At 53.2% G+C, this 20,068-nt stretch overlaps 1 protein-coding gene across 5 annotated transcripts in view; it reads right to left on the bottom strand.

The window, feature by feature from the left end:
- Nucleotides 1-20,068, bottom strand: part of OPCML (opioid binding protein/cell adhesion molecule like) — a 1,085,346-nt gene that overhangs the window by 798,698 nt on the left and 266,580 nt on the right. The gene's annotated exons all lie outside the window — the stretch shown is intronic.

Genomic DNA, 20,068 nt, shown 5'->3' with positions numbered 1-20,068 from the left:
CGGGGAGCCAGCGCACGGGGCCAGAGCTGCTGTTCTGGATCGCTGCATTTTCCTAATAGGACTGCACTCGCCGCTAAATGAAGCTGGCTGCCCGGTTGAGTTCAATCCCAGCCCCATTTCAGTTTACCCATTTCCTCAGAATGTAATCTCACCTCCTCGCTATTGGATTCCTTCAGGGCCTTGTAACTGATGAACAGAGGCCACCAGGAGGGAGGGGGTGGGCGTCGGGGTGCAGGTAATACAGAAATCATAGCACACCTCCTTCAGAAGGCAGCGTCTAAAAAGCCAGGGGATACGTGGAGTTCTTGTTCCAAAGGGCCCTCAAAAAATATGGGGTGCAACCCTCATCTGATATTTAGATTCCCACATAGATTGCTCTGCCTCCGCTGAGGCATCTTATACGACACGCAACTCCCTCCCTCCAGAAGCAACTTTCTTAGAAAGTTCTCCTTTGCATGGAGTTGACATTTACCTCCCTGAAACTGGATTTACAAGCTGTCACCTGCACCCTTGTGTTTTATAAACCCCAACAGGGAACTCCTCTAATAAATCTCCTAGTTATAAAATAGAAATGAGTCATTCTTGCAATAGAGGCAACTTGATTAAAAAAAAAGAAGAAGAAGATGTCCCCTAGGAGCCCTCTGGATGGTACATAATGGATGAATTTGTTTGGAACACCTCACACAGAAATGCCACCAACCCTGCCCTATTTTCACTACCCACCCAAGAGAATAAGAGAGTCATCCTTCAGCCGGATGCTGTAGCGGGAAAGGTGGGAGCGTAGCTACATTGGCCATTCGTCGCCGGCTCCATATGTTTCTTATTCATTGTATTATTCCTTATAACATCTGTATGAAATTTATATGTGCCATTACGCCTACTTTCAGAACAGGAAATTAGGCTCAATTAAATAATCCACCCAAGGGAACACCTTCCCTAAGTGACAGAACTGGGACTCAAAATTGAAGCTATCTGAATGCAAAGACTATGCCTTTTTGATTATCGTGTCATAATTTGCACATATGCTCATTTATATGAACAAATATGTAAATACATACACATTTTGCAGTCAAACCTTTTTATTGTGGTGCATATATATGTATTCTGGTGCATGTATCTGTGGTGCAGGGGTATGTGTTGTGGTGCAGGGATATGTGCTGTGGTGCAGGGATATGTGTTGCGGTGCAGGGAAAAGTACTGTGCTGCAGGGATATGTGTTGTGGTGCAGGGATATGTGTTGTGGTGCAGGGATATGTGCTGTGGTGCAGGGATATGTGTTGTGGTGCAGGGATATGTACTATGGTGCAGGGATATGTGTTGTGGTGCAGGGATATGTACTATGGTGCAGGGATATGTGTTGTGGTGCACAGATATGTGTTGTGATGCACGTGTCTCTACTGTGGTGCAGGGATATGTATCGTGGTGCATGGATATGTGTTGTGGTGCATGGATATGCACTGTGGTGCAGGGATAAGTACTGTGCTGCAGGGATATGTGTTGTGGTGCAGGGATAAGTACTGTGCTGCAGGGATATGTGTTGTGGTGCAGGGATAAGTACTGTGCTGCAGGGATATGTGTTGTGGTGCAGGGATATGTGTTGTGGTGCAGGGATATGTACTATGGTGCAGGGATATGTGTTGTGGTGCACAGATATGTGTTGTGATGCATGTGTCTCTACTGTGGTGCATGGATATGTGTTGTGGTGCATGGATATGTGTTGTGGTGCATGGATATGCACTGTGGTGCAGGGATAAGTACTGTGCTGCAGGGATATGTGTTGTGGTGCAGGGATATGTGTTGTGGTGCAGGGATATGTGTTGTGGTGCACGTGTCTCTACTGTGGTGCAGGGATATGTACTATGGTGCAGGGATATGTGTTGTGGTGCACGGATATGTGTTGTGGTGCATGGATATGTGTTGTGGTGCATGGATATGTGTTGTGGTGCAGGGATAAGTACTGTGCTGCAGGGATATGTGTTGTGGTGTAGGGATATGTGTTGTGGTGCAGGGATAAGTACTGTGCTGCAGGGATGTGTTGTGTTGCAGGGATATGTGTTGTGTTGCAGGGATATGTGTTGTGGTGCAGGGATATGTGTTGTGGTGCACGTGTCTCTACTGTGGTGCAGAGATATGTACTATGGTGCAGGGATATGTGTTGTGGTGCACGGATATGTGTTGTTGTGCATGGATATGTGTTGTGGTGCAGGGATATGTGTTGTGGTGCAGGGATAAGTACTGTGCTGCAGGGATGTGTTGTGGTGCAGGGATATGTGTTGTGGTGCAGGGATAAGTACTGTGCTGCAGGGATAAGTACTGTGCTGCAGGGATGTGTTGTGGTGCAGGGATATGTGTTGTGGTGCAGGGATATGTGTTGTGGTGCATGGATATGTGTTGTGGTGCACGGATATGTGTTGTGGTGCATGGATATGTGTTGTGGTGCATGGATATGTGTTGTGGTGCAAGGATAAGTACTGTGCTGCAGGGATGTGTTGTGGTGCAGGGATATGTGTTGTGGTGCAGGGATAAGTACTGTGCTGCAGGGATGTGTTGTGGTGCAGGGATATGTGTTGTGGTGCAGGGATATGTGTTGTGGTGCACGTGTCTCTACTGTGGTGCAGGGATATGTACTATGGTGCAGGGATATCTGTTGTGGTGCACGGATATGTGTTGTGGTGCATGGATATGTGTTGTGGTGCAGGGATAAGTACTGTGCTGCAGGGATATGTGTTGTAGTGTAGGGATATGTGTTGTGGTGCATGGATATGTGTTGTGGTGCAGGGATAAGTACTGTGCTGCAGGGATGTGTTGTGGTGCATGGATATGTGTTGTGGTGCAGGGATAAGTACTGTGCTGCAGGGATGTGTTGTGGTGCAGGGATATGTGTTGTGGTGCAGGGATATGTGTTGTGGTGCAGGGATATGTGTTGTGGTGCACGTGTCTCTACTGTGGTGCAGAGATATGTACTATGGTGCAGGGATATGTGTTGTGGTGCACGGATATGTGTTGTGGTGCATGGATATGTGTTGTGGTGCATGGATATGTGTTGTGGTGCAAGGATAAGTACTGTGCTGCAGGGATGTGTTGTGGTGCAGGGATATGTGTTGTGGTGCAGGGATATGTGTTGTGGTGCAGGGATAAGTACTGTGCTGCAGGGATGTGTTGTGGTGCAGGGATATGTGTTGTGGTGCAGGGATATGTGTTGTGGTGCACGTGTCTCTACTGTGGTGCAGAGATATGTACTATGGTGCAGGGATATGTGTTGTGGTGCATGGATATGTGTTGTGGTGCAGGGATATGTGTTGTGGTGCATGGATATGTGTTGTGGTGCAGGGATAAGTACTGTGCTACAGGGATATGTGTTGTGGTGCAGGGATATGTACTGTGGTGCATATATATATATATTTATATGTATGTATATTTATACATACATGTACAGATAAGTATATGTGTTCCTATAGATGTATGTGTATATAGGTAATTTCTATACAAACAACATACATAGTCTATGTATCAATACATATGGTACAAATCAATAATTGTATAAATACGTATGCAGCCATAAGCAAATACTGTTTGTGTGTGTCTCAGAAATAGAGCTCGTCAGAGCACGCAGCTGGGCCTGGTGCAATTTGTAGCTTGTATTCAAGAATTCGATTTTCATCCGTCAACTGACTACACTCATCTCTCTTTGTAGGAACTTGATCATTCCCTTACAGAGAATGGGGACAGCCCCTCACCTTCGGATCTGTGGCCCATTTCCAGCAGGCATACCTGTCCCTCTGGTTTCCAGTCACCCTTCCCCAGCACCATGGTCGGCCACTGCAGCCCCTTTGCTGTCCCCCTGCGCTCCGTCCCCAGCAGATCGCCAGGGATGAACCCTCACCAGTCTTGCCCCTCCCCATGGGTAGAACTGGAGGCCTGCTGTCTTGTTTAGCTCTTGGATTCTTGGGGCCCCCGGAAAAGGAACGTACCCAGGAGCTCACTTCCTTTTTTATGCTTTAAAGTATTTCTGATGTAAGAACGGTGGGGGACAGGCGTGGGGTCCAGAAGAGGACACTTTCACGGGATCACGGCACTCAAGACAATGACCAGAGGAGTGAGCCAGCCAGAGAGCTGATGGCAGCGGGAGGAACCGCCAGCCTAGGTGGCAGGTGCTTGGCCGCCGTAGCCAGGCCGAGGGGGTCAGTGCCTTTTACATTTTCTTGTTCAGTGAAGCCCTTTCCCGGCCTGTCTCGGGGGGAGCTGAGGGAGGCTGGAGACAAACAACACTGGGCCCACCCGGCTGTCTGGCGGAGGTTTAAGAGCTTTTCCTCACTGAGCAGATTTCACTCAAGACTGGGTTCCTGGGGAGAAGGTCTTGCTGAAACTGTTGCAGACTGAGCTGGGAATGTCCTCTGCAATTTTTATAGGACTTATTTTATTTCATTTGTAGTTGAGAATAAATCGTAGAGCACTCCGGGGCTTGGTATAACCCAAACTGGAATCAACCAGCCCCACAGTACCTTGGCTGCGGACTTACATCGAGGCAGCTGGGGGGGGTGGGGGGTGGCGCGGCAGGCTTCTGTGGGACAGGGAGACACAGTCTGTGCTGAAATACACGGTGTGTCCCCAGAGAAGGCCTGAGCGCCTAACCACTAAGTGGCCGCCTTCTAGAAGCCAAGAGACGCATCCCTGGTCACTGAAGGAGAAAGGCAGTGGAGCACCCTCCGGGGCAGGCTGGTTGTGTTTGGGTTTTCCAAATGGAAAGGGAAGCAAATAAGAGTGTGACATACAGGACAATCCTGGGACTCGGCGGCGTCCTGTGTGGGCCCGCGTGGACAGGGAGGGGTGCCCGAGCTCCAGCTCCCCGGCCATGCAGGCCTTGCCCACAGCTTGGTGCCAGGAGAGTCAGGGAGCCTCACCCCGAGCTCGTTGGGCTCCCCTTACAGGTCTGCTAGAGTTGGGGCACACACCACTATCTGTGAAACCTCAGGGGCTCATCAGCCCTCCATGGGTCCGTGGTAGAAGCACCAGGAGGACCTCGCCATCATGCCCCAGCAAAGGCCAAGGCCTTTTACCGGTGTCCTTTGTTATTCAGGTAGTAGTTGAATTTCTCATTGTTCTTATCACACACCGCCCCCGCCCCCCGCCCCAGGATGTCTGCCTCAAGGTAAGGTTTAGGGCTGCTCTGCATTATGTAGCTCATCCCGAGCTTTAGATCCAGCGGCCAGCTGCCTTGACCGGCACCGCGGACAGGCCCGCTCTACCCATCTTCTGTGCAAATACAGGGATGGAGGAAATGTGCCTTCTCTGTGCGCTTCTCCACCCGTGTGGTGGCCTCCCGCGCCCCCCCACCCCCCACCCCGCCAAAGCCCAGCCCATAGCAAAAGCGACAGTCCGATGGTTCTTGATGGTTCTCGGTGGATGGTTCTCGGAGGCATCCACGTTCCGGCAGCAATTTCCTTAGGGTGGAGAACAGTGCACTGCAATACAACTTCCTGCAGTGATGAAAATGTCCCGTAACCATCCTCTCCAGGTTCGGAGGCCACCAGTTGCATGTGGCTGCTGAGCATCTGAAATGTGGCTGGAGCAACTGAGAAACTGACTTTTGAGTTCTAGTTAATTTAATTAAAACAATTCCAACCGCCCCAGATGGCAGGTGGCTACCTTGCAGCACTATTTCTCCAATTTTTCACGAGTAAGAATTACCTGGAAGGCTTGTTGAGAGTAAACCCCCGAGTCACAGAGCCAGAACTTCCGATACGGGAGGTCTGGGTATGATGTGAAAATCTGCATTTCTGACGCGCCCACTGCTCCATGGCCCAGGACCTCATTCCGTCGGGCTCTGATGGAGAGGCCTGAGGCTGCTCCCCCCGGTTCCCAACCAGGGACGGCTTTGCTTCCTGGAGGGCATCTGACCATGTCTGGAGACACTCTGGGCTCTAACGGCTGGGGGCAGGAGGTGATGCGGGCATCTGCCGGGCAGACACCAGGGGCGACAGTAAGTACCCCGCCGGGGGTTGCACAGCCCCAAAGGTCAGCCATGCCCAGGTGAGAAGTCCCGTAAGCGCCCCTGTGTCTCAGATTCTGACTACAGAGTGGCCACAGTAGCCCCACGTCTACTCGGCGCTGCCCTGTAGCCTTCACAGCACCGTCCGCTCCAGCAGCCCTGAGACTCCTCCAAACCTGTGGTTCAGCGCAGAGCCGAGCATGTGAGGTTTTCCCCAGGCTCTGCCATGCAGAGGGACACGCACACCCTAGGCCACCGGGTCCCAGAGGGAGCCCGGGTTGACAGATGAGACGCAGCCAGATAAGAGGGGCAAATGGTTCCCTCACCCTGTCTGGGAGCAGTGTGGTACCCGGGCGTCTAATTTGTGCGTGTGAATCATGGGAGACTTAGTCACCCTCTGGGAGGGGCGTGGTACCACCCCCCAAGCCCCCCCACCCCCACCCTCACTCCCCACCCGCAACTAATTTGTGCGTGTGAATCACAGGAGACTCAGTCACCCGCCCGAGGCATTAACCTGGGAGGCACTGGGAAATCCAAGGGGAGTGATGGTCACAGGAATGCGGGGGGTCAGCCCAGGTTGCCCTTGCCGTCCTGGGGCTGGCGGGGTCAGACAGGAGGGCGCTGACCGGGAGGCTGGGTCACAGCAGGAGGGGCTCCCCTTCACCGTGGGCCTTCCAGAGTCCCCGAGCCTCAGGCACTTCAAGTCAGTGGGGGGTGGGGGTGGGGGGATGGGGGTGCGGGTGTGTGTAGGGGATGGGAATTGGGGTGGGAGTGTGGGTGGGGAATGGGGGTGGGGGCTGGGAATGGGGGTGGGGGATGGGAATGGGGGTGGGGGATGGGGTGTGGGTGGGGGATGGGGGTGTGGGTGGGGGGTGTGGATGGGGTTGTGGGGGGATGGGGGTGTAGGTGGGGCGTGTGGGTGTGGGATGGGAATGGGGGTGTGGGGTGTGGGTGAGGGGATGGGGGTGTGGATGGGGTTGGGGGGATGGGGGTGTGGGTATGGGATGGGAATGGGGGTGGGGGATGGAGGTGTGGGATGGGAATGGGGGTGGGGGTGAGGGGCGGCAGCAAGCCCTTAGGGGTCCCGGAAGCCGAGTCCCCGTCCACCCCATCCCCCCATCCTTCCCATCCCCCCATCCCGGGCCAGCCACGTGGGGCACTCACAGGGTGGGGGGCGTCACACGTGCTGGGGCTGCAGACCGCTCGGTAACTTGCTCTGGCCTGGGGGGATACGCTTCGCCGGGGGCCCCGGGGGCAGTGGCCCGGGCCACCCCGCAGGCCTCAGGGGTCAGTGGCAGGTGTGCGGGCTGAAGGACACCTGTCCTGCCGCAGGGCAGCCGCAGCCACGTCCTGGGTCGCACCGGCATCTCCAGGGGGCGCACAGGCGGGGCGCACATCCCCTGTGGCCCAGGGTCCGCAGGTGTCGCAGGGACCCGGGCTCACCCCCGACAGAGAAGACGGCACCTGGGGAAGTGCAGAGGCCCCCCAGAGACCCCACTGCGTGCAAAGGCGAGTGCAAGGGCGCATGAGAGGCGGAGATGGCACGGAGGCCGGGGAGACAAGGTCCCAGGGACGGGGGCACAGGTGCAGGGGTAGTGCCAGGTCGGGAGGGCACCCCTGAGAGGCCCGGGGGGCTGGGAGAGCCAGGCTGAGGGGCTGGGCGGTGGCACCCGCTCTTTCTAGGAGTGCGCAGGGCCAGACACACCGTCCAGGAGGGTCTGCACCCCGGGCTGCGGACCCCCCCCTAAGCAGCTGAGGAGGGTGGCCACCCAGCACAGCCCGCCCCATCTGGCCTCTAGCCTTATAAATGATGTGGCGTCTTCACCTATTATTCAGCATGATCTATTTCGGACATCTGCATCAGCGGCTTATATACAAAATAAACCTGATGCCAAAGGAAGGAGGAGAGGATTAAAACGGACGTGCGTGGGAGCATACAGGGTGGCATTAGGGTCCCACGGCCCCAGCACCATCACACATGGGCTGCGCGGCGATACAAGGAGCCCAAGGGGCAGGTGGGAAAGCACCTGGCAAAGCAAGTGCACCTGCTCAGCCCTCCCCGGGCCCAGATTCAGGTACGTCGGCCGTCGGAGTTTGCTTGGAGGAACGCCGAATCTCGGGGCCACAAGCATGGGAGCCAAGGGCCGCATCCTGCCAAGAGCTGGGCCGCCAGGCCCTGAGCGGTCCAGGACGCAGCAGCGGTGCCTCCCGGGCGGAGGGCGTCTGTGTGCGCTCCTCCTGGAGTTCAGACCAGGCCCGGAGTCTGGAAGCCCTCCTGGACTTCCGGAGCAGCCCCCTAGGGAGTTCAGTGTCTCCACCACCCACCCGGCCCACTGCCTGGTGCGGGGTTTCAGCCGTGGAAACGGCCTCCAGCTGGGAGGAGGGAAGGGAGGACAAAACATTCTTTCTGGGTCCCAAGCAATTGTAGTATGTGGTAGAGATGATCAAGCACGTACAGTGTTTTTGTTCTGTTTTTCTCATTTCTTTTTCCTGTTCAAAGCCTCTGATCCCCCCACCACCAACAACCCCCACCCCCCACACACACACATTCATATCTTGTAGCAGAGAAAAAACTGGAAGGGAGGCAGAGGCAGAGTCGGGCAAACTACGGAGACAGGGGTCACAGGGAAGAAACTGCGTCGGGGGATCACTTAGAGAAAGAAACTACGCTTATTTTTCGGCAGAATCAATAAAAGGTTTTGTTTTGTGTTTCTGAAACCTGCAGGGTACGATTGCAGACAGTTATGAAGTACAAGTTTTTCTGTAGCAGAAAGAAAGATGTTTCCACTGTTTATAAAAAAAAAGATGCATCCCCACCGTACCTTACTTATGGATCCACGAGCTAGTTTAAAACTGAGGCTCCATGATGCGCAGCTCTTGCCATTTTGATTTCGAGGCCTATCCCTCCGCCGCCTCTGACCCACCAGCTCCTGTCGTCAGCATCCAAGAGTTAAGCCAGAGGAGCTCAATCTGGGAACATCACCAACGTAGCCAGTAAGCTGCAATTTAGTTAATGTGCACCACTTGTAGGTCCTGGTTTTGGCCGCGGCACATTTGTGTGCAGTGTGGGGTGGAGGTGGGGGGGGGGGCGGGGGTTAGAGAGGAAGGGAGGCTGAAGAGCTCATTTGCAAGAACTGCCCAGCTGAGATAACATTTAAAATGAAAACGAGAAGGTCCAGTGCTTTGTAATCCTCCAGCAGCTGCTCACTTTGGGTCGAGATCGGGAGGCAGCATGGTGCCATCAGTCCCCGAGCCAAGAGTGGCCGGAGGTGGTTTCTCATCTCCCTAAGCCACCTCCAAGGGGGCCACTCGGCTGTGTCCTAGGGAAGCTGAACAAGAGAAAAAGAACCAGAGGGCTTGTAGGCTCCATCCATGTGTGTGGCCCCTGGGATGCCCCGCAGATGGGCCTGGCTGGAGGCAGTGATATTTTGGACTGGCTCACTGTAGCTCGGTGCCCGGGAAGGGCAGCTGGTGGGCTTGTTCTGCTGCTCTTCAACCTGTCATTGCGCAACTCTTAACAAGTTATCCACATTGCAGAGATACAGATTATCCCTCAGCTCAGAGCACCTTCCTCCCTCCAAGTGATCAAGCCAGAGTCAAAAAGCTGCCAGGACCTCCAAACCCGCCCAGATCCCACCCAGAGGGAACCCAAGGAGCCTCTTCATCCATCACTGTTCCAGCCAAGGCCACACCCGTGTCGGCCACCTTCCTCCCCAGTCCTGTGGTTTCCCCCACTTGAGGAAGAGTGAGCTTTTTCTTTTGCTGTAAAATTACAAATAAAAGCAAACTGACTTTGAGCATATTAATGATACCAGATGGTTTCATAAAATGTAAATAGAGCAATAAAAATACAAATGGGGTCCTCCCAGTAATTAACTTTTGATTTACGCAGCCCAAAGGGAATTGGATCAAGTATCGCATTTCTAACATATTAGGTCGGATCCTTATCCGTCATTCTTTGGGGCTCAGCCTTGCTGGCTCTCCCATACCTCTTCCCCCACCCTCCATCCTAAGCTGAGAGGTACTTCTAAGTTTCCTGGCACCGAAGCATTGAAATAAACGTTTGCAGACATCTCCTGGGAACGTGTCAACAGGCTGCCTAATTAGGACTGCCATGAAGTACGTGGGGGACATAAAGTGTTCCATAAATGCACATTATTCTTGTTATAATCATGACACAGTAGTAATAACTCAGCTTGTTGGGACATTTTCACAGTAGCAAATATTCTCTCGTTTATTTGGCAACGATGTGCTTTGCTATTTATGGATGGAAAATATTCTTTGATGCCAACCAAGGTCAGGTCACTGTATAAAGCCAACAGAGTAGAGAGATTCTGATTTCTAGATTCTTCCGGAGTTGAGGAAGATTCACAAAACCATAGTAACAGAAAACCCTAGAAGCACTGATTCTATTACATACGCTCACTGACTCTCATCCTTGATCCGAATTTTGGCTCCTCCGCGCGTACCGTCTGGGGGACTATGGCAACCTAGGTGACCTCTCTGTGCCTCAGCTCTCCTCCCACGTCTTTAGGATGAAGATACAGCTTGAAATTCCTTAGTGGGATTGTTGTATGAATTAAATGAGCTAATGCAAGGACAGCGCTTACAACAGCGCCAAGGTACATGGTTGAAGTGTAGCTGCTGCTCCGACGGCCTAGAATCCCTGCAGTGCAGCTGGAGGAGGCCTCCGGGGACTACCTAGCTTGGCCTCCATGTCATACAAAGCAAAGCAAAACGGAGGCCCACGGAGACCAGGGCCTTCTCCACGGTCACCCAGGTAGCTTTGATGGAGGATTTGCATTACCTCTGTGAGCCCGGTGTAAGACAGAGAGCTTTAAGTCATAGCAAAACGGATTGAAAAAAATTCCGACAAGTTGGAGTCTCCTATCTTAATTAGGCATAAGGACAGATGAACGAAAAGCACGTTGGAAGCACCACGTAGTTATAATAGCAGCTGACGCGAACATGATTCTCAGGGGCACTACCGAAGTATTTTAATCCGCAAAAAGACCTATGCCGTGTGTGTGTCCACAGGTAAGGCATTTTACAGATGAGGAAACTGCACGGAGAGGTTGGGGGACTCGCAGCAGGGTGCACGGCACTTACGTGGCAAAGCTGGGATTTGGAAGGAGTCAGATTGGCTGCAGAGCCCTCTACGGGTAGAAGATTCATTTTTTTTTTTTTTTTTTTACATAAAACTGGCATGATTTGTTTTACTTTTTAAAGATTTTATTTATTTATTCATGAGAGACACACAGAGAGAGAGAGAGAGGCAGAGGGAGAAGCAGGCTCCATGCAGGGAGCCCGATGTGGGGCTTGATCCTGGGACTCCAGGATCACGCCCTGCGCTGAAGGCGGCGCTAAACTGCTGAGCCACCATAGCCAAACTGTGGAAGGAGCCTCGGTGTCCATTGAAAGATGATGGATAAAGAAACTGTGGTCTCTGTATACAGGGGGATATTCCTCAGCCATTAGAAACGACAAATACCCACCATTTGCTTCGACGTGGATGGAACTGGAGGGTATGATGCTGAGTGAAGTAAGTCAATTGGAGAAGGACAAACATTATATGGTCTCATTCATTTGGGGAATATAAAAAATAGTGAAAGGGAATAAAGGGGAAAGGAGAAAAAATGAGGGGGAAATATCAGAAAGGGAGACAGAACATGAGAGACTCCTAACTCTGGGAAACAAACAAGGGGTAGGGGAAGGGAGATGGGCGGGGTGACAGGGTGACTGGGTGACGGACACTGAGGGGGGCACTTGATGGGATGAGCACTGGCTGTTATGCTGTATGTTGGCAAATTGAACCCCAATAAAAAAAAGAAGATTCAGCTGAGGACTTGGTCGTTGGATGTACCCCAAATTACCTACCAACCCTGTGGTTCCCTCAACAAATACGTCCCAAATCTCCACACTCCTGCTCCCTCCGTCCCACGCCCATCCCACTCAGGCTCAGGGACAGGCCTTGCGGCCGTGGCAACGAACTGCCAGCACGGTTCCCGCCCTCATGGAGCTGTGGTCCACGGTTCTGAAACCCTGCAGTTTGCGCGTGAGTTGGGGGGGGGGGGGCGGGGTGCTTTGCTCTATTCCCACCAGGACAGAGCCCGCTTCTTTTCCACCCACTTCAGATGGTGCTGGTGGAGATGACGAGCGCCAGCGATGACCAGTTCTCTCCCCAACATCCTTCCTTAATCCCCGAGGGGGTTCAATTCGGTGACCATCTTCGCTTAATTAACTGGATATTTCGCAAATGGGGTCACTGATGACCTACTAGGGCTGACAATACGGCCTCCTGCGCGCTTCTGACGCTCTACGCTCTACGGCGGCCGCGGTGATGTATCTGGGTCAATCACATGCGAGATTTTAACATCTAAATTAAATGGCAAGCGAGCCTGGAATCCATTACCTTCTCCATGGCTACTAAAATCAAGCTAATGGGACCAATTCAATTTTTCTCTTACAGATGGAGCTTGCGAGGGCATAAAAGCCAATAAAGATCTAGGGAACTCTCTGCTCTGGGGGAAGAGGGAGGGAGAATGGGTTGGATAAACAGTCAACACAGCCACGGGAGCCGAAATCAGGCAATTAATAGCAGCGAGGCCCATGTCCAATGGGCGGCGGGAGAGAGTCCCTCGGCGGCCACGTGTAGACATCCGTGACTCAATACATTCTTGTCATGATCCAGTCTCACCGGGGTAGTGATCCCAAAATATATTTCATTTTATCAATTCCAATTAAATTATTACATCCGAGGAGGAGAAACCTACCTTGGCTCATCTGCCTGTGGCAGCTCCAACCAGTTTCAAGGACAGGGGCGCATGAGCGACCAGCGCTGAGCTCACACGCTGCCCCCCACCCCGGGGTGGGGACGCCCCTCCGGGTCACTGTCTGAGCCCCGAGGTTCCGAGTGTCCCGGAGGGGCCCCATGCCACGACGATGGGAACCCTGCACCCCCCGCCGCCTCTCCTCAAGGGCCCCTTTGGGGACACACTCTACAGCCTCGTGATGTCTGAGCGCATAAATCATCTGTCAGCTGTACACCCAAATATCTCCATTCTGATTTTGTCAGATGATCACCGCTAATAGGATGTTGAAATTCATAAATGCATCTATTTCCAGTAACAGGCCCGTGCCCTGCCATCTCCCAGTTTGAAGAGAGAGGTTTCTGCTGGGGACACGAGTCGCACACGACTCCGGGGGGCACCTGGCTTACTTGAACCAGGGAGGTGATTTCCTGGGAGAGGCTTCTGAGATCCACAATCCTGAACGTTTAAATATATCGTGGCTGAGCAGCTTAGCCGGCAAGCCAAGAATTGCTCAGAAAAATCATAAGATTTTAAAGCGAGGGGAGAAAGAGGCAGTTCATCCCTCCCTACGCCTTAGGCTGGTTCCCCGTGGCTGTCGGGCAGCACGGCCTGCCCGCACCGAGGGCGTCTGCGAGCCCAGCCCCAGGGTGGCCCGGGGCACCCGCTTCCCCCAGACGGCTTTCTTCGCGGCCCAGGACGCATGGGGGCAGCTCCGTCGGATCCCAGCAAAGGAGAAGCAGACTTGGCACCTCCATCTGACACCCCCTGGGGTCGGGAGCTGGGCCTCGGGGCCGCTCGCAGAGGGGATGCTGCTCGGGCTCTGACCCAGAGGGCATGGCCCCAAGGGCGATGGCGGGCCCGGCCCGGGACCCTGCCTGGACAGCTGGGGCTGCGGCTGCTCCCGAGAGGCCGGCGCTTGCCTGGATGCCTGGAAGGCCGAGCACTTGGCAGGTGCTCCGGGCCCTCCCATTCCCGGGAGGAGCCCGAGGGAGGCGAGTGTGGCAGGTGTCATCACCCCCAATGCACAGCTGACCCCCCGCCGCCCCCCCCCCCCCCCAGATCTGGAAGCTGCAGTTTAGAAAGGTTAGAACCTGCCGCAGGTCAACACAGCCTAAGCCCTTCAACACAGGGCTCGGCGCCAAGCTTTCTGCTTCGAATTCCGGCTCTAGCCCTGGGAGCAGACGAGGCTCAAATCCATGCACCCGGTCCACCCGCACCTCTGCTGGGCCACCCTGAGCTTCCCCGGGGCACCCGCAGGGCCCCCCACGGCGTTGCGCCCGGAGGCCCGAGGCCCAGGGCCCTGCTGCCTTGGGCAGCACCCCGCCCCCCCTCCCGCAGCTCAAGGGGGATCAGATCCCGCAGGGCCCCTCAGCAGGAGCCCAGAAGGCTGCTCCTGACAAATGATTGCACCGCACTGCACCCTCGGTGGCGGTGGCTGTTTAAACCCATCACTTTAAAATATCCCTTCGCCTCTGCCTCAGGCTGGGCCAGGGGAGCAGGCCCAGGGAGAGGAAATCCGTTTAAAGTGACAGCCCTTAATTTCTGAAGCCAAACCTCTGCATTTGCAGCCGAGTTTTCATGGGCTGAGGTCTCAATTTAAGACCAAAGCGTCCCGACGGCACCCCATAATTCTCGGTAAGTTTTCGCACCTCGTCCCCAGATTTCTCCGGATGAGAAAAAAAAAAATCCAGAAAGCCAGGAGGAGGCTGCACCTAGGGGCCGGGCTTGGAGCAGGCCAGCACAGAGGCAGGTGCAGGGCCTGCAAGGGACAGCAAAGGACTGGCCAGGAAGCCCAGTGGGGCTGCCTCGTGGCTCTTCTCTGTTACAGTCGCTGTTATGGGGATGCCTGGGGCAAGGACAGGAGGCTCGGCACTCGGTTCCAATGTATTTCATTATTGGAGGACAGTTCTAAACCCGAAGCCTGGACAAGGTGAATACAAGTTTCTAGCACCTCCCAGTCTCTCCCTTGTTCTCGCCTCTTCCATGAAGCCTTCCCAGCCCAACCCACCTAGGACTCTCAGTCGTTTCAATAAATACCCGCAGCCCTTTGCGGAGAGCAGGCGACGTTGGTTTCATGATGTGACTGTACGATCCCCTCACCTCCTAAGCCCTACTACGTGCGTGTGTTCTCACCTGAGTGCCTAAGGCAGTGCCTTGATTGCATCGGATGTTTCATTCAATGCCCTGCTAAGATTTTTATCCAGAATGGAAAAAAATTGATCAATGCACAGGATTCGAAAAATGCCTCCTAACGCATCTCACGTGCAGTTCTGTCCACCACGATTCTAGGGCCTTAAGGTATCGCTAAGCACACAGTCGGCTACTTGCAGCTGCTTGCATGCGTTTTAGCAGAAGTACAGAAACCCCGACTTTCCAAATTGAGTGGAAAGGCAACCTCTCCTCCTGGTGTAGTGGCGGCGTGGTGGGGGGATTGCGGGCAGTCGGATGAACCAGAAGTGGTTTCCCTGCCTGAGATGTCGGTGATGCAAAGGTCTTCACGCTCCACGCTGGCTGATGGTCAGGGCAAGGCAGCTGTCCTACCTCCTTCCCCCACCCCGCCCCCCGCCGCGGCCCTTGACCTCCCTGTAGACACAGAGGGAGGGATGCTGAGCTAAGGAACAAAACACAGGCCTTGAACCAGAACTGGAGCAAGAAGCTTTCCCAAGGGGCCTTCCCTGTGGGCACCCACCACACGCAAACCTGCTTAGTTTATGAGATTATTACTTTTAACAAGCCCTTATCCAGCACTTTGCTTTTCTAGAATGTTTGGCAATCATAACTCCGCTAATTAATTCCATACAATCAAGGGCATCCTAAAAGGAGACGGTATGTACACAGTCACCCCGTCGTAGCCCATCTGGGGTGGGGTGGAGCCTGCTGCACTGAAGGGTGAGCCTTTCTCACCCAGCTGTCCACTTCTTCCAAGTGCTGTGTCCCTATGTTGCCGGCTGCTGCCCGACGGCTCTGACGGCCCGCCATTATTACCATTACTGTTTCTGAAATGTTGACAATCTGATTTAAGGAAAGGGAGAAGGCAAGTGCTTCTAGGAGCCTATGATTCATATCCACGACCTGCCACCACTCATAACGAGGGTGGGTGTGCAGGGCACTTTCCACACATTTGCAAACAGATTTAATAATAAGGGGCTGTCTGACTCAATGTGTCAAACTCCCTGCTAGCTGCACAAGAGCGTACCAGGGAAGGCGACATAATACAAAGCAACGCAAGGTCATGAGTTCTCCTCTTCACTGTTCTAACACATGATACAATTTTCCTTCAAATGGAGATTTCATAGAAGTATAATCAACCACCTGAAGAGCAGCTAGGCTTGAAACATTTGAGAATAAAAATTAAGCTCTGGGGAGATGGGTACCGCAGGCTGTTCTCCTCTCTTGCCCCTCGGTGAGGTGCAGGAAAGTGGACAGAGGCCCCCGAACCTGGGATCGATCCCTGCACTGCCACCAACCACCAACCACCAACCGACACACAAATCAAAGCTGCTTAACCTTTACAGGCTTCAAGGACTAAAGAAGGTATGAGAGTGGCTCAGGCTGAGCTGGGTGGATCCTCCGAGGTGAAAACGTGTGATGCCTCAACATACAGGCGTTAAATACTAATTTAGAGAAATGTCCTCCTTGTGGGATCCCAGGTCAAGAGTTGTGGGCTATTGCTCCTACGGTGCCTCTCACAGCCTTGGACTCGGCGTAAACATGTGGGATTCCTGCTGGCAAGGCACTGATTCGCAGAGGCACCAACGGAGACCTCAGGCAATGACGTCACCCTGGCAGCCCCTGCACCACCTGCTCTGTGACCTCGGGCAAGATGACCTCGGGAGGTGGTGCTGCGGCGACCTTACATGCAGACCGAGTGAGCTGACACATGTAGAAAACACGCAAGGACAAGAGGAGTCGGGAGAGGGGAGCGGACGCGGTAGCTCAAGGGGGCTTCTCGATGAATGCCTGAGACTCCAGATCCTGAGTGGAGGAGACCGGCCTGCACCCTCAGGAAGGATGGGATGGACAAGGGTGGGAGGGAAGAGGGGCAAAGCAGGGTTTCCGTGGGCTCCTGGGTCTACCCCGAAGCCTGGACTTGCGGCTATCTTAAACATGACCCTAGGCATCCATCCACAGCAAGAAATGGGATCCAGAAGGTCCAGAATCATGACTGTGCCCAGCCACTGGCTCCCCGGGTGTCCTCTAGCAACCATTACCAGTGTGGATCGGCCTCAGCTTTCATCTTCAATGAAAAAAGAGAAAACCATTCCTTGGAGAGAAGCATATGGTGTGGCCGAGAAAGCCTGGGACAGGTTTTGAATTCCCGATTTACTGACTGGGTCCCCGAGACACGTGCTAGCATCTCTGACTTGCTTCTCCTTCTTCGGAGGCACAACCATCTCATGGGTTTATTGCGAGAGGAAAACGAAATAAAAGAACATGGGATCAATTTGTAAAATGCGATGCGCTATGAAGTTATGTCAATTATTTGGACTTCAAGTGAAGAGAATGTTAGGCTGGAAAAGAAGAGATTCCAGGTATGGATCCCAATGGGAAATCAGGAAAATCACACTTCAGTTTACCCCATTACCTACCCGGCAAACACACACACACACACACAGGCTAGTGCTGAGGAGACATTGTGACTTTGCTTTGTAGGTTTATTTATTTACTTATCAGATAGTTTTGGACATCCCAACTTTATAAATGTTTTGAACAGGAGAGAAAAGGTGGAGGAAGAGGAGGGGAAAGAGACCCAAACAGGTCTGGCTGCCACCAAGTGAATAAAATTACCTTCTAATCAAATGCATCATTAAAAGTACAGACATTAGAGCCCAGTACTGGCAGGTTTACGAGCAATGCATTTGCAGTTAATTAGGATATACTGCTTTTGTAGTTGGGATTGTGTCCGGGGTGTTGTTGACTCCTGCTAAACAACACCTGCCTCCACGGCCATGGCCCATGGGCTCTTGGGCCATGCTTTGGGTCTCCTCTCAGCCCGATCTTGCAGGTAACCACGGGCCAACCCATGTTGGATGCGTAACAGACGAGCTTCTTTCACAGAGGTCAACGGCCACTTTTGTGGAAACATATCCAGAGAAATTATGGGCCACTAAAGGTGCTGAGCTCCCTTTTGGACTGGAGAGAAGGGTCACGGAGGATAAAGATGCAGCTGCATTTCCCAGCTGCTGCACCATCCTTTGTAGGAAGGATGTGAAGGGGTTCAGAACATGCCACCCCAAAATATACCACTTTGTCATATTGATTATTTTGGGCCGAAGGCCCTTGAGAAACAGCAGGTGCACCGAGGGCTCTCGGCCCTCCCCCGTTCTACCTAAAAGCAGGACATGAAATTTCCCATTAGAAAATGTCTCTGTACTAGAAAGAGAAGAACATTCCTATCACCAGAGACCAAAATGGATCTGCACAAAATCTACTAAAATAACCCTGATTTCTTTCATTAGTTTCCCTGGTGTCTTAGTGACCATGTGCGTAGTCACCATGGGAAAATTCACCGTCCTTCACCCAAGCCCATCTTTGCTGGGTCTTGTCCTGTGTCCACAACGTATCACTCTTTGTTAAAGTGGTCTATTAGCCGCCACCACCACCCCCGGCCCCAGTCCAACCACATTTTTGAGATTTTAGCTTCTTTCTCTGAAGCCCCCAGGGTCATGTAAACATATTGACATCACAGGAAACTTGCATGTTTTTCTCCGATCGAGCTGTATCTTGTCAGCTTGAGTCATAGGTCCGAGTCCTAGAACTCGAGAGGGGAAAGAAAAAAGTTGTTCTTCCTCAGACCCAGCTCTTCTTCAAGAGTCCAATCCCTCAATCTCCTCAAAAATACCCCAGTTTCCATTTTTTAAATAACTAACGAAACTCATTGAAAATTGCCTTAAAGACCTCTTGAAGGGTTACTTAGCAGGTTCTTTTGTTTCTAGGCCGTACTCTATCAGCCACTGAAAACTTGCCATTTTTCAATCTAACCACTATTTTAACCTAATGACTCATAGAATCATGAAAAATGCAGGAAATAAAGCAGGCCATCTAGCGTGAAGCCCGGAAAGCGAAGGGACATACCCAAAGTCACGAAGATGACTTCTAATGGAAGGGACAGGACAGGGAATAGGTCTCCCGACCGTCCAACCCAGCGCTTGTCTGCCGTGCTCCATAAGGACTCAATTCCTCTTATTTTGGCTTCGGGATACGGTTCAGAGCAGCCCGTGGCCTCCCAACTCGTGAGCCTTTTCTGCACGTTTGAAGATAACGAATCACCCTCAGCCTCTCTCCACCACGTTAAATGATGCTAGTTCTTTAGCCTTCCTCTGGAGGCTTTTCATCCTCCAAACTCCCTAACCACCTTGGAATCTCTCCAGACCACGCTAAAGTATCGGAGCCGAGGAGGGAGTCCTCAAAGCCTTAAAAAGCAGGAGAAAGCAATCATTTGGTAGACGTGCTTCGGAGTGACCGTGTCAGGCCTGCGCCATCCCTGGCTCGCCCGTTTCCAAGGGGCGGATGGTGTCCTGCCCCTTCAGAGGCGGGCGGGCCCACGCGGGGAAGGCGGCCTGGGCCCCCCAACGCCTATCACCCGCCGCCGCAGACGTTTGTTGGATAATTGAACGGCTGACGGCAGTTATCAGGAGCTGGGCCCCGAGATAAGAGTAATCAAATTTCATGCTTCGGGGGCTCCGTAGCTTTAGCTGGCCACCTCGGGGGTCGCAAAGAATTCCTTTCCCCACCCGATCACACTATCTTTCCCTCCAAATAGTTCTGCACAGTTGGTCAGTTGTGTTTTGTGCTTTTGTGTCTTGCTCTGAAGAGCCCCCACACACACACGCCCCCTGAGGAAATTCCTGGAAGCAAGGAACCCTCGGTAAGACACAGACTTGGGCCAGCTGGTCTCCCGAGTGGATTATTCGGAGAACCCCAGCACCAGACATCTACGTGGGGGGCAGGTGCGAGGGAAACCAGAACAAAGGCGGGGAGATAAAGTGCAAGGAAGGAAAAAGAGGGGAAGGGAGGGCAAGGAAAAGGCCAGGAGGAAGGAGCCAAGCCTCCGCAGCCCAGACACGGGGCGGAGCAAGGGAGCCTGTGTCGGCTCCAGCCGTCCAGCCGCTTTGCAGGGCGCGGCCGCCTGTCAGTGCCGGGGGGGACGGGCCCATGAGCAAATGGAACCCCAGCCCATCGGCCCCACAAAGTGACCCCGCTGGCTCTGCACAGATAGAGACACCCATTAGAGACCTGAGAGGAACGTCTTCCCTCGTCGACGGCG

The sequence above is a fragment of the Vulpes vulpes genome, chromosome 12 (assembly GCF_048418805.1).
Source record: "Vulpes vulpes isolate BD-2025 chromosome 12, VulVul3, whole genome shotgun sequence".
Lineage (NCBI taxonomy): Eukaryota > Metazoa > Chordata > Mammalia > Carnivora > Canidae > Vulpes > Vulpes vulpes.
Note: the sequence above shows the minus strand (reverse complement) of the source record. Positions and strands in the feature narration are given on the sequence as shown.